Source organism: Bos grunniens, chromosome 8 (genome assembly GCF_055505025.1).
Source record: "Bos grunniens cultivar Pamir isolate PY7600 chromosome 8, Bosgru_T2T1.0, whole genome shotgun sequence".
Taxonomy (NCBI): domain Eukaryota; kingdom Metazoa; phylum Chordata; class Mammalia; order Artiodactyla; family Bovidae; genus Bos; species Bos grunniens.
This window is the reverse complement of record NC_141172.1, coordinates 13,952,886-13,967,709: the sequence shown is the minus strand read 5'-3', so window position 1 is coordinate 13,967,709 and position 14,824 is coordinate 13,952,886. Positions and strand designations below refer to the sequence as shown.

The window sequence follows — 14,824 nt, the reverse complement described above, 5'->3', positions numbered from 1 at the left end:
GCGACTGAACAACCATGTTACATCCGACACTTTGTTGTTATAGCCAACACTTCGCCCACTGTCGTACCAATACTTCATTTTAAACCAGTGCACTGGTACCTTGTCTTATTGAGATTAATTTAATCTCAGGACTGACTGAAAGGCATTTCTGGCCTTATAAGCCCTCTCTAGGTTCCAGGTAATCACCACTAGCAAGGCAAATGAGCCTTCTAAATTTTTAGTCAGGTTTTGTGGCTGTCATGTCCCTGTCAACTACATACCAAAAGCTAGATGGGCACATCTTTGACATCTGTCTGGTTTTGCACTATGCATCTTCCACGCCCTTTTGCTCTTTTTTCATGGAAAGGTCATTGTTATTCAATCACTAAGTCGTGTCCAACTCTTTGAGACCCCAAGAACTGTAGCCCACCAGATTCCTCTGTGTATGAGATTTTCCAGGCAAGAATACTGGAGTGGGTTGCCATTTCTTCCTCCAGGGAATATTCCTGATCCAGAGATTGAACCTGCATCTCCTGTATTGGCAGGTGGATTCTTTACTGCTGAGCAACCAGGGAAGCCCAAGCATTTTTTTAAAACTGCCCTAAGTATCATCCTTAAGTCAAACTCCTAAGTCCCTTACCTCAAGCAATAAAAATATTGACCATTCCTTCCTCTATGCCTCAAGCAATTTGGTGCAAGCCTCTATCATTACATTCATCCCATCACATTGTAATTGTTTATATACTATTGAACTGTTGATCACAAGCTATAACTTACCATGCTCCTGTCCCAGGGCTTAGCATATAGTCAGGACTCGACAATTGTTTGTTAATGAAATAATCCTATTTATAATGTACTTATACATTATAAGTACATAAGGAAAAGTGTGAGGTAGGATGCAATCAAGCTTTATAAGGGAAGTTTTATTCATTCATTCAGCATCTGCTTTGTGGCAATCATGTCTAACTCCTCTGTTTTCTGTAAAGACAGCCTGGGAGAAACAAGTGCTTAGTACATAGTAGATGCTCATTAAATATTCATGTATTTCCTTTTCCCTTTCCTTTTCCCCCTCTCTAAAGCCAATTCTCACATAAGGTTGAATAACACATTTGTCATTATGTACTCCTACTCAACTTGTCCTCTTACTCACAAGGATTTATTAAATTTTTGGTTCTCCTCTTCTCATTTTTTGGCCATTACAATTTTAAACCAATTTAATATCTATTCCTTAAGTTACTGTATCCCTCTTTTATGAATAGAAGAAATTTTAAAATATCTAGTGTATTATACCAGATTTTAAAGTTTATCTTTTTCATTCTTGTATCATTTTAATCTGACTATTCTCTTCAAATATATTTTCCCCTCTGGTTCCTTCAAATCCTCTAATCTAGAGAGGTAGCAGTTACCATCCTTAGAGTAGTGAGGAGAATAACTGTCAGAGTCAGACTTCAGTTGGAGTCTCTACCATTTTCAGGCTATGCAATTTTGGCAAGGTATTTAACCTCGGTGAGTCATGAAATCTTCATCTTCAAGTGAGGAATTATGCTATAAAATAGGAGTTAATTTATGCAAAGTGAAAGCACAGTGGTTGGTAAATAGCAAGTGCTCAGTTGACAGCTTTATTTATTACTTACTATTACAATAACATAAAAAATGAAAGTCCTTCCCAGGAGAACCTTCAGTTGTCATTAAATAAATTTCTACTTTTATAAGAATTACACAGAGAGTTACTCATGAGAAAAATCTGTGATTTTTTAACTTTCCATTTAAGGCTTTTATTTCAAGTCTATTAGATTTCTCTATTTTTTGGAATTATATCATAACTCTCTTTGTTAATAATTGATCTTTCATTATTTTTAAATTTAGTCATTTTGGAGAATGATGCTCTTGTCCTTGAGGTACTCCTTAGCACACCTGAAAGTGAATTTTGTATTTTTACCTTTCTTTATATTCTTTTTCTTTTAATTGGGGTATAGTTGCTTTACAATGTTGTTCTATTTTCTGCTGTATAGCGAAGTGAATCATCTATATGTATACATATATGCCCTCCCTCTGGACCTCCCTCCAACCCCTTCCCTCTCAATTCCACCCCGCTAGGTCCTCACAGAGCATTGAGCTGAGCTCCCTGTGCTATACAGCAGGTTCCCACTAGCTATCTATTCAGATTCCAAAGATGCGTTGGTGATTGCAGGCATGAAATTAAAAGACACTTACTCCTTGGAAGGAAAGTTATGATCAACCTAGACAGCATATTCAAAAGCAGAGACATTACTTTGCCAACAAAGGTCCGTCTAGTCAAGGCTATGGTTTTTCCTGTGGTCATGTATGGATGTGAGAGCTGGACTGTGAAGAAGGCTGAGCACCGAAGAATTGATGCTTTTGAACTGTGGTGTTAGAGAAAACTCTTGAGAGTCCCTTGGACTACAAGGAGATCCAACCAGTCCATTCCGAAGGAGATCAGCCCTGGGATTTCTTTGGAGAGAATGATGCTGAAGCTGAAACTCCAGTATTTGGCCACCTCATGCGAAGAGTTGACTCATTGGAAAAGACTCTGATGCTGGGAGGGATTGGGGGCAGGAGGAGAAGGGGACGACAGAGGATGAGATGGCTGGATGGCATCACTGACTCAATGGATGTGAGTCTGAGTGAACTCCGGGAGTTGGTGACGGACAGGGAGGCCTGGCGTGCTGCAATTCATGGGGTCGCAAAGAGTCAGACACGACTGAACTGAACTGAATTTGCTATTTATTTTTATGTTATGAGAGAGAGAGAGTGTGTGTGTCTGTGTATGTCTATGCATACTGATTTCCTTTTCGTTTCTCATATTTTATTATGACCACTCACTTGCACCATTACCTGTAGAGTCAGTCCTAAAAGTCATGCGTGCATTCTAGAATACATCAACTCAGGTGTTGTGTGGCTGCATTGTGTGGCTGCATAATGTTTTGTCTGCATATGCATGTATGTGATGTGTCTCTGGGGAAGGGTACTGTGGAAAGAGAATCAATAATCAAAAGTTCTAACAGTATAAATTGGACAGTTTGATAGCAGCTTACTTTTTTTTCTGCCATTTTGTTTTACTGTATAGAAAAGAAATTGGGAAAATTAATTAGGCCTTAAGATCTGGTAATTGGATATCACACATAAAGATCCCCAAGCCTTACATCGTCTTGCTATAACTGATGAAGACATTCTAAGTACAATGTAAGTCTCTGTGCTAAGCATAATATAATGCAAATGCTTGATGAGATGATTTTGTAAGGCTAGCATCCATTTTTCAAAATTAAACAGCTGACATTTTAAATGCCCAAAGGCTCTGCTACTGTACATATTATTGATTAAACCACCATATTAAAATTACTACAGTGCAAAAGAGCTCATTAAAACGGAAAACTGAATTCTTTTGGCTTTTAAGAGCTCAAAGTGGCCTGTATACCAACAGTACAAATGTTTGGTTAAAGTACCAGGTAGAAAATTTGAATCAATATTCAAAGATCTCAGGTAAGGTTTCATTTGATAGAGTACAATCTTGGGACTGTTTTCAAACTATATAGATGTATAAACAGCAAACAAAACATCTGTCCTTTGATATTGGACTATGTTTATATCTATTATGAATAGCCAACCTCTAGACCTAATCCTGGAGAAGGAAACGGCAACCCACTCCAGTATTCTTGCCTGGAGAATCCCAGGGACAGAGGAGCCTAGTGGGCTGCCGTCTGTGGGGTTGCACAGAGTTGGACATGACTGATGCGACTTAGCAGCAGCAGCAGCAGCAGCAGCAGACCTAATCCTATCCTTTACTAGTTTCTAGAGACAGGAACAAACCACCAATTTCAGTTCCATACCCACTGAACATTTTTGTCTGATAAGTTAATCTTGCTGGAATATTCATTTCAGCCTTTTTTGTTTTCCTCAGCTCAGATTATACCAGAACAGATTTTAATAATCATCTCCACTGATGCGAGTGTCTAGACACTCATAGTCCTTTGAGGATACAATCTAAAAACAGTGGAATTCATGTTGAATTCAATACTATCTCTAAAAGATCTCTCTTTTCAATTTTTTTTGCAACACCTGTAATAAACATTCAGTTTAACAGAGGTAAACAATGGCACTTCTTTTCAAGGTATTTATGTGCATGCATGTGTGCAAAGTTGCTTCAGGAGTGTCCTACTCTGTGCGACCCTCGGGACTATAGCCTGCCAGGCTCCTCTACCCTTGGGATTCTCCATGCAAGAATACTGGAGTGGATTGCCATCCCCTTCCACAGTGGATCTTTCCAACCCAGAGATGGAACCTCTGTGCGGCTCCTGCATTGGCAGGCAGGCTCTTTAGCACTAGTGCCCCTGGGAAGGCCAAGGTATTTATATTACTAACCATATTCAGGAAAGGAGAAGTAAGGGAGGTGACAAAAATACAAACCTGGGCCACGATAAAAAAAAAAAAAACTGATTAAAAGGAAACGTCAAAACCCACAAACTGTGGAAAGTAGGTAAATTATATAGGTGAGGAAACACTGATTTATTCCTACCCTAGACAATTTGTCAACTCATATTTGAGGCTAAGCACAGCCTTTACACAGGGAAGAAATACGAATGATGGTGTACTAGAGAGGGAGGCATTTTTTATATTCCTGAATATGCTGTCCTCCTTTTATAAGAACAGAGTTTCATTTCCATAATAACTAAGGTTGACCTCAAGTTAATTTTAAGTGTTATGTTTTGAATTTTCAAATTAAATACTGAAACAGTCATGCTAAGTGAAACCCTTTAGTCATTTATAAAATGCCAAGGGTAGAAATTATAAGAAACAGAGGCTATAATGAATAGTATGCCAGAGGCTCTTCTATAGTATGTCTTCTGAAATAGAAAGAGAGAGGGTGGGGAGGTAAGGAGGGGGGAATTGTTCACTAGACTCAGCCCTCCTCGTTACTCATTGAGCGAACACATACAGGTCATTCATCCTCTCTCTTCCTTTCTCTTTCTCCATCTCAGACCTGTCTTATTTCACAATGTGTTTGCTGCTCACTCTGTCACATGTATCTCTACGTGCTCTTTGCACATGCGTGTGTGCATGCTAAGTCGTTTCAGTTGTGTCTGACTCTTCACACATGGGTACTCAATAAATCAATTCAGGCTCAAACTAAACTACTATATATGCAAATGAACTAATAATTATGTTTGTTTGCTTTGGTTTGCTTGTTTTAGTGGAAATGTACAAGGTCTGACTATGATTCAATATTCTGAAGCCAACTCTATTTTCTTATTCCCTGAAAACAGGGTTATACAATAGCATATTTTTATTGTAATACGATATAATGATGCTGCCAAAAATCCACAAATTGAAAAGCTGCCAACTTACAGTTATCAGAATGGACTTGGTGAACAGGAAAAAGGAGAAAGAAGTGTCAGGTGCATAAGGCATGGGAAAAAAGTAAATGGTTTGAAACCTTGCAAAAAATTCAGTTATCTTTAAATATGCTCTTGAAGTTCTGAACTAAACCGTTCTCTCTTCAAACAGTTGAATGCTCATTCCCATAATTACACATATGGTAAGAACAGAACCTTCACGTACACAGTTGCTGCAGGCTAAACACTGTGAGGCAGAAATGCATTACCACTGGGAGAGTGTATCACAATGACCCTATTAGACTCCCTTAAGAATTCACTTTATGATCTCAGCTCATTGGTCCCCTAAATAGCATTTGTCGTGACAAAAAAGGAGCACTTAGAAGAAAAGACTTCTCAGACAAACATGCGCTGAGCGAAGAACAAGCCCAGAAGTTATGAAAACAAAGCTGCACAAGTTTGGCATACACTAGTTTGCTTGGGCACAAACTGAATAATGTGCCTGTGGTTTTTTGTTTTTGTTTTTTTTTCCCAGTGCCTAAACATAATCTATTCGCCTCAGGCTTTTCTAGACCTAAAATCTCCTGCTGTCAACATTATCTGTAACCACACTGCTTTAAATGGAGACGCGTCACTGCTTCGGGTGACATGGTTTCACTCAGGGAAATTGCCCGAGGAAGGATGCAGGTGTATTTGCTATTCAAAAGCCCAAAAGGTATGTTCCTCATTTAAAAATAAACTCATTTAAACAATGAGAACTAATTACCACATTAATTTATTGTCAACACAGCTAAGTACAGGCAGGCATATATAATAACGTGTAAACTACCAAGTGAGCAGAATAAAAGGGAAATGTAGTGGGGTTCACCTCCATGATACTGTTCATGTAACTCACTAAAGCTGTATTTGAGGTTCTGTTTTGTAGTTTAATTAATATCATTATGCAAAAATCGGTGCCCATACATTTCCCATAATAGTTTATCTGCATCTCTTTATCCTATTAGTTGATGTTGATTTCTCCGTGTGTATAAGGGACCAACTCCAGGGTGCCCACCCTTGATCCTCATCAGCTAGTGTTTATGTCCTTGCAAACTCCCCTTCTGTTGACTGTGAATAAGACTTATGATTTGAGTCAAATTGACAGAATATGTCATGTCTCTTCCACAATTATATAAGCCTGGATCTTGTAGCGGACTGCCTCTAATCTGCAGTAGTCCTTGCTGCTTGACAAGTATGCAGTTCTATTCGGGAAGCCCACATGGTAAGAAACTGTGGACAGTGTTTAGAAAATAAGAAACAGACTTCAGGAGCTGAAGGCAGTTGACAGAGGCTTAGGATGGTCTCCAGTTACAGCCAGCAAAAAGCCAGGGCCCTCAGTCCAACAACTACAAGAAAATGACTCTGTCAGCCAACTGAGTGAGCATAGACGTAAATCTACCCCAACTGAGCCTCCAGATTAAGAGCTCAGGCCAGCCAACACTTTTGCTGCAGTCTTTGGGGCTTCCCAGGTGGCACAGTGGTGAAAATATTCTCCTGCCAATGCAGAAGATGCAGGGGACAAGGGTTTGATCTCTGGGTCAGGAAGATTCCCTGGAGGAGGAAATGGCAACCCACTCCAGTATTCTTGCCTGGAAAATCTCATGGACAGAAGAGCCTGGCGGTCTACTGTCAATGGGATCACAAAGAGCTGGACATGACTGAGCGCACACACATACACACACACACAGGTGACCCTGAGAAGACCCACCTAGACTGAGCTGAGACTCCTGACTCACAGAAACTGTGAGATTAAAAATGTGCTGTATTGCTTAAAACTGCTAAATTTACTTTCCTGTGTAGCAACAGAAAACTAATACAACATATATCAAGATAAGATAGGATCATTCATGGCCAGTGCCATCCACTCACTGTTCAAGATGGACTTTCTTTCCAGCCCTCCTCCTTCAGTCAATTAGTCATCAAACCCAATTCTCTGACTTGTCATTTGTTTATTTTTATCCTTCCATCTCTACCTACTGCCATTGTCTTTGCCCTGGTTCATCATTTCCCACCAGGAAAAATTGTTCACGTCTATATCTACAGCATTTTGTTTTCTCTTCATGAAGAGTTTTGCAAATATTTGTCAAAGTTGTTTCTATGGGAGATTTTATCAAAACTATAAAAAAGGAAGACAGATATGTTTTGTCTTTGGAATTTCCATCTCCCCATTCCATCCCATTCTGTTGCCACTTGCTCTGGCAAATTCCTTAGTCTTCTGATCTATCTTTCCTTCTCCGCTCCTTCTGACAATGAATAGATATCTCACAACCCTTTGCATGGAGTAAACAACAGTATACATGTAATGTAGGTTTTTTCATTCTTTCCCACATCCCAGGAAATGCACTTGAGGCCACCATTGACCTTTACTGCATGAGATTAAAAATTGACTTTTTTTCCTCCCTATAAACTCTTTCCTACATGTGCAAGCAAAACCTTATGTCTTAATCACTGATGGAATGTACTGCTTAACTTCTTTACTATACCCTTAAGGAATTGAAGGAAAAAATGTTGATTAAAATGAAGCAGCACCAGTTATACTAAAAAATTTAAAAGAATATCTATCTTTTGTAATCTTGGGAATCTTGGCTAAATTGTATCTGACACTTATATAATGAATGTGCAAATTATTTCATGAAAGTGATTCACATCACCAGCTGGAGATTCAGCTGAAAGAATTTTAAAAGCTTGCATAACAATATGGGTGTATCAGGTTTCCACTACCTCTATTAGATTATTGTTAAATAATGACACGAGTAGCACCAACAGCTAAAATTTGTGAAATTCTTACTATATACCAGACCATAGCTAAAGATTATAGATAATGCAATTTATTAAGAAAACACACAAGTAATTTGTTGTCAATCTATCTAAAAATTAGGAAACTGAGTCTAAAATGGGCGAGGAAACTTCAAAACAGAAGCATCTAACAAGTCCTAGAGATGGAGTCTGATCTCAGGTCTCCTTATCTTGAAAGTCTGTCTTCCGTCAATGCCTTAATTCTGGGATGAAATGGAATACACTGCAAAAATGCTAAATTAATGATTACAATAACTGATATTTGCACTATGATATTCTCATACCAGTTCTTAAGTACCAGCATCTATATTCTTAATAACACTATTAATGTTAACAGGAAAACATTTCTAAATTATTATATAGCTTTCTCTTGCAGCTAAGATCATCCCAAACTTAACTATATCTCAAGGACATAAAATGTTTAAAGCCAATATGTTTGGACATCCAAAAATTTAGGACCATTTCTCACTTTTATCTGTATACCTGAAAGTTCCTTCATTTAATAATTTACTCATTAAATATTTACTGCATTCCTATCATTGGTCAAGCACTTTACTAGGTACTTGAGATAGAGGGATTTTAAAAGAACATTATAGTAGTGACTCAGATTTAGCAATAAGTAAGTGAAGGGAAGTAGCTCAGTCGTGTCCGACTCTTTGCGACCCCATGGACTATAGCCTACCAGGCTCCTTCCTCCCTGGGATTTTCCAGGCAAGAGTACTGGAGTGGGTTGCTATTTCCTTCTCCAGGGGAATTTTCCTGACCCAGGGATCGAACCTGGGTCTCCCGCAATGTGGACAGATGCTTTACCATCTGAGCCACCAGGGAAGTCACCATAGGCTGTGAAAATATAATAAGTATTCTGCCAGAGACATTTAAAGCCTAAATGGAAGCCCAAAGGGAAGGCATCCTCAAGTCTGCTTGGTACGATATATTCTCATTCCAGGGTTAACTTCAAAAAAAAAGCTGAGATTTTTCTCACCAAGCTTACTATCAATTCCATCTTGGAGTTAAGTAATCTCTTCTTTAAAACATGTCAGGCCAGTCTATAAGAATATCTTTTTGAGAACTTGGGAAAATAAGTACTATGACTTGAAAAGGCTGGTGGGATTATGGGTAGAAGGTATTTAAATATGTCTTTACACATTGATTTCTTAAACATATGTTTTGTTTGTTTGTTTCTCTAGATCAATGTTTTGATAAGCCTCTTTCTCATTATATTAGTGATAGCTCTTCCATCTGGAAAAATTTAATATTAGAAGATACTTACCCAATTTCATTTTACCAAAAGTAGTATATAGTAACCATATAACTATATCCACGGGTCTATAAATATTTTAAGTATAAGATGATAATTAGTAAAAATATTAGAATATTAGGATTTCCAGCTCTAACTTCTGTGGCGTAGTTTAAAAACTCTTACACAAGGTGATTTTTAATTGAACATGTGGTTTTCCAAAAGACCTTTTGCAAATCAGTTTGAATATGGAACCCATTTATTTTTTTCATTGAAGATTGCAAATAAGGATTATAATCCGAGGGCAGCCTTCTCATCTATTAACCCTAACACAGTAGGTGAATATTAACAATAAAAGTCTGTGTTCTGTCTCCTGCATCCTATATGATTCAGGAGGAAGAAGGCAAGGAAGAATATCCTTTTTAATTCTGTATACAGAGTTTTATAGTAAATTTTTAAATATGATTTATTCTTTTATCATCTCATATTTCATTTGTTTCTATATATTTTCAGTAAATAAGTTAATTGCTGTAACTGAAGTGGCCTTTCCTCTCTTCTAAATGACTGCTTGATTAAAATAATGCCTATAACAACCACATGAGGCTTATTTACACTACCTCAACTCTTTACATATGTACTAACTCTTGTAGTCCTCATAGCAACCCTACAAGGTGGATACTATTTTCCCATTTCTTTTTTTTTTTTTAATTTAATTTTATTTTTAAACTTTACAATATTGTATTAGTTTTGCCAAATATCGAAATGAATCCGCCACAGGTATACCTGTGTTCCCCATCCTGAACCCTCCTCCCTCCTCCCTCCCCATACCCTCCCTCTGGGTCGTCCCAGTGCACCAGCCCCAAGCAGCCCGTATCCTGCATCGAACCTGGACTGGCGACTCGTTTCATACATGATATTATACGTGTTTCAATGCCATTCTCCCAAATCTCCCCACCTTCTCCCTCTCTCACAGAGTCCATAAGACTGATCTATACATCAGTGTCTCTTTTGCTGTCTCGTACACAGGGTTATTGTTACCATCTTTCTAAATTCCATATATATGCGTTAGTATACTGTATTGGTGTTTTTCTTTCTGGCTTACTCCCATTTCTGTTTTTCTTCAAATTAGGAATCCAAAGCACAAGAAGTGAAATAATTTGCCCATAATGACAAAGCTGATGAGGGAAGACAGAACTAGAATTCAGACCTAGGCAGTTCCACTCTAGAGACCATGTTCTTGACCACCTTTTCCTTACATGGATGGATTTGGTGGCTCCAGATATGAGGGATAGAGGAAGGGTAAGTAGCCAAGGCCTCACATGAGTCACATATGAGTTGGATTCTCATCTGCACAGACTAAGTAAATGAGTCACTTTTGTAGACACTTTGAAAACTACAATTTCCTATTAAATGAGAGAACACTGTCTCTTTTAAATGTGTTTTCATAATTTTATCCTGCCTCTTCTTTATGAAGCTTATTAAATTTACTCTATGTGAACTGTACCCATTGAACTGTTAGAACACTTTATATGCTCCAAATCCTGACGCCAAAAACCAAGCATTCGTAAAAAGGATAGAACAAGATGACATTTCAAAGTCATCATGAATGCATTGATAGTGAACAGATAGAGCTATTTATAATTGGCAGCTTAACTTAGGACAAACCCTATTGAAAGAGATGTCCCTGAGTCCTCAAAAATAATTATTACATTCATTCCAACGCTGCTTCATTAAGTGATATATACATGAAAAAATGTTCAACTTTTGGAGAAGGCAATGGCACCCCACTCCAGTACTCTTGCCTGGAAAATCCCATGGATGGAGGAGCCTGGTAGGCCACAGTCCATGAGGTCGCTAGGAGTCGGGCACGACTGAGCAACTTCACTTTCACTTTTCGCTTTCATGCATTGGAGAAGGAAATGGCAACTACTAAATGTCAAATAAATAGAACTTTTAATTGATGTACATCATATGGGCATAATGCTTTTGGTTTTGTTTTGATGCTTTATTATTGTGGTAAAGGTCACATAATATAAAACATACCATTTTAACCATATTTAACTGCACAGTTCAGTGGCACTAAGTACATTCACACTGCTGTGCAACTCTCACCATCATCCATCTCTCGAATTTTTCAACTTCCTAAACTAAAACTCTGTCCCCAGTAAACACTAAGTCCCCATCCCCGCTTCCTACCCCACCCCACCCTCAGGTCACTGGCATCTAGCAATGTAATTTCTGACTATGAATTTGACTATTCTAGGAACCTCACAGAAGCGGAAACAAACAGTATTTGTCTGCACTTAATGTTTACTGCAGAGCCTCTCTGATGGCTTAGCAGGGAAAAAATCCTCCTGCAACGTAGGAGATGCAGAAAATGTGGGTTCAATCCCTGGATCGGGAAGATCCCCCAGGAGGGGAAATGGCAACTCACTATAGTATTCTTGCCTGAAATATCCCATAGACAGAGGAGCCTTGTGGGCTACAGTCCATGTGGTCACAAAGAGTAGGACACGACTGAATGATTGACTACAACGTATACTGGAATGCATTTTTAAGGTTTAACTTATGTACTACAAACTGACTATACTTTCTTCCACCCCAGCCCCATGCTATATATTACATTTTCATTTTTTATCTATTTTATATATCATAGTGTGTGTGTATATATATATATATATATACTATGCTATGCTAAGTCACTTCAGTCGTGTCCGACTCTGTGCGACCCCATAGACGGCAGCCCACCAGGCTCCCCCATCCCTGGGATTCTCCAGGCAAGAACACTGGAGTGAGTTGCCATTTCCTTCTCCAATGCATGAAAGTGAAAAGTGAAAGTGAAGTCGATCAGTCGTGTCCGACTCTTAGCGACCCCATGGATTGCAGCCTAATAGGCTCCTCCGTCCATGGGATTTTCCAAGAGTACTGGAGTGGGGTGCCATTGCCTTCTCTGAGATAGATATAGATAGATAGATAGATATGTCAATATCAATCTCCCAATTTATCCTACCCCCTCTTACCCACTTGGTGTCTATACATTTGTTTTTTAAGTCTGGTCTGTCTCTATTTCTGCTTTGTAAATAAGTTCATCTGTAAGATTTTTCTAGGTTTCACATATATATGCTAATATATGATATTTGTTTTTCTCTTTATGATTTATTTCACTCTGTATGAGAGTCTCAAATCAGTAAAATTAGAAATGAAAAATGAGAAATTACAACTAACATCACAGAAATATAAGGGATCATGAGAGACTACCACAAGCAACTTTATGGCAATGAGATGGATAACCTGTAATAAATGGGTATAATGATAATATCTAGTTTTTGCAAAGACTTGGGAAAAATAGGTAGTCACATACACTCTTGATAAAAATCTTATCCCTATATAGAGCCACACAGCAGTTTTATAAAAATCTATATTCATAACTACATCCATATAGATAAAAATCTATATCTTTATTACAGGATACTTTGTCAATATCTATTAACTTTTTTAAACGTTATACCAAGTAATTCCACTTCAGGGAAAACATGAACATAAATGCATCAATAAATAGTTAGATAGATAGAGAGCAGGCAAACAATCAAATGATAGACATACTTTTTCAATGGTTTATAATAGTGATTTGGGGGAAATAGCTTACATGTCTGTCAATAAACAGGCAGTTAAATACACTGTAATACTGCCATAAAATAAACAATTATAAAGTATTCAATAATGTTGAACAAACACAGCAAATTGCAGAATAATATGTACAGAATTTTTAAAAAAATTCTGTTAAAAAGAGTATTACTGAAACAATACTATGATCTATTTTCTTTCCACTATTTTTTTCTTTATGCTATACATGTTGTGATTTCCTAAAAACTACTTGATAAAAAACATAATAGAGAGAAACTTTTTCTTATTTTTCTTCCTTAATTGTAAACCTATCAATCTTATTTCTTTGCATAACAGAAACCATCCATTTCCTTCAGATACCAGCTTCTTTATCTTTATTTGTTTGTTCTTTTCAAAGCTATTCTAAGTTACCAAAATCCTTATCTATTGTGCTCTCAATTAGCTATTAAAACAGTACTTAGCCACCAAATCCTTTTAACAAACACACAAAACAAGATTCTCTAGGTTTGAGTTCACAGTTTATAGAAAGCTTTCTTTACATAGTTTGCAGAAAATGGAAGCATGGGAACAACAGGTAATTGAGCTGTAATTTCCATCATGCCAAAACAGGCTTATTAAAAGCAAAGAGAAAATAAATCAAATTAACAAAGACTTATAATACTAGGATAGGAGGAGTTAAGAGTTCATTTATGGGCAGAGATGAGGTATTACTGGAAATTCAGACTAGGGAATGATTATTACATGCAAGTGGAATTCAAATATGCTAGATAGGTAGCAGGAAGCTAGACATCATTAATGCTAAACCAAAAACCATTTAATTAATTAAATGTCTAGCTTGAAAAGAAACTGAGATGAGCTAAAGAGGTTGGATTTCCTCCTGTCAGAAACAATATAAACTTTGCATTATAAAAGTGTCATGATCTAAAATGTATCCCTTGTCATGGTGAGTTTACTTCTATTACTCTCAGCTGCAGCATCCCTGAGTTTATTACTATTATTTCGGCTTTATTCTCAAGGAAATAGAAAAAATGATTCACATAATTTCCAAACTTCATCTTCTGGGATTCAGAAGTAGGGTGTCATAGTCTTTCAAAATTTTATAAATATATGTATATACGTATTTTATTTCTGTCTATTCAAGTCACTTTTTATTCCTGGACTGATTAGAACTCCATGTGAACTTATAAGGCAAGTAGAGTGGAAATTCAATTTAAAACCAGAGACACTGATATAAGATAATGATGCCCAGTTCTGCCCTTATTTCCTCTTCTTCCTGGTGTTCTATTTAGACCTGCCTTCTCTATACTCACTTGTCATAGTACCCTAGCATTTCTGGTCAGTCTATCTTCTTGGAATAGGTTAGGTATTTTTCACAATCAGGGCACTGAGTACAACTTTTGAAAATGGGATTTTACTTCACACAATAAGATCTGTTTTGAAAAAAGATCATTTAACCTACTGCATAGATTTTTTTCCCCCAAAATGTGTTGTGAAGAATTCTAGATTTTAAGTTATTAAAAATTGAATACCTGTTTCCAAATCATAGTCCATTTTTTGGTTATATTTTTAAACAATTTATTTGTTTTTAATTGGCAGATAATTGCTTTACAATATTGTGTTGGTTTCTGCCATACATCAAAATGAATCAGCCACAGGTATACGTATATCACCTTCCTCTTGAACCTCCTCCCACTCCATCACACCCCTCTACATTTTATTGCCAAAAGTAATAGGTCTTGTTTACAGAAGAAAAAAAAAAAAAAAATCAAAGTTTCTATCTTGGAAAAAGTGCCATGAA

General features: G+C 37.3%; 1 protein-coding gene across 9 annotated transcripts in view; it reads right to left on the bottom strand.

Moving 5' to 3' along the window:
* Window positions 1-14,824, bottom strand: part of LINGO2 (leucine rich repeat and Ig domain containing 2) — a 1,446,432-nt gene that overhangs the window by 841,882 nt on the left and 589,726 nt on the right. The window lies entirely within an intron of this gene.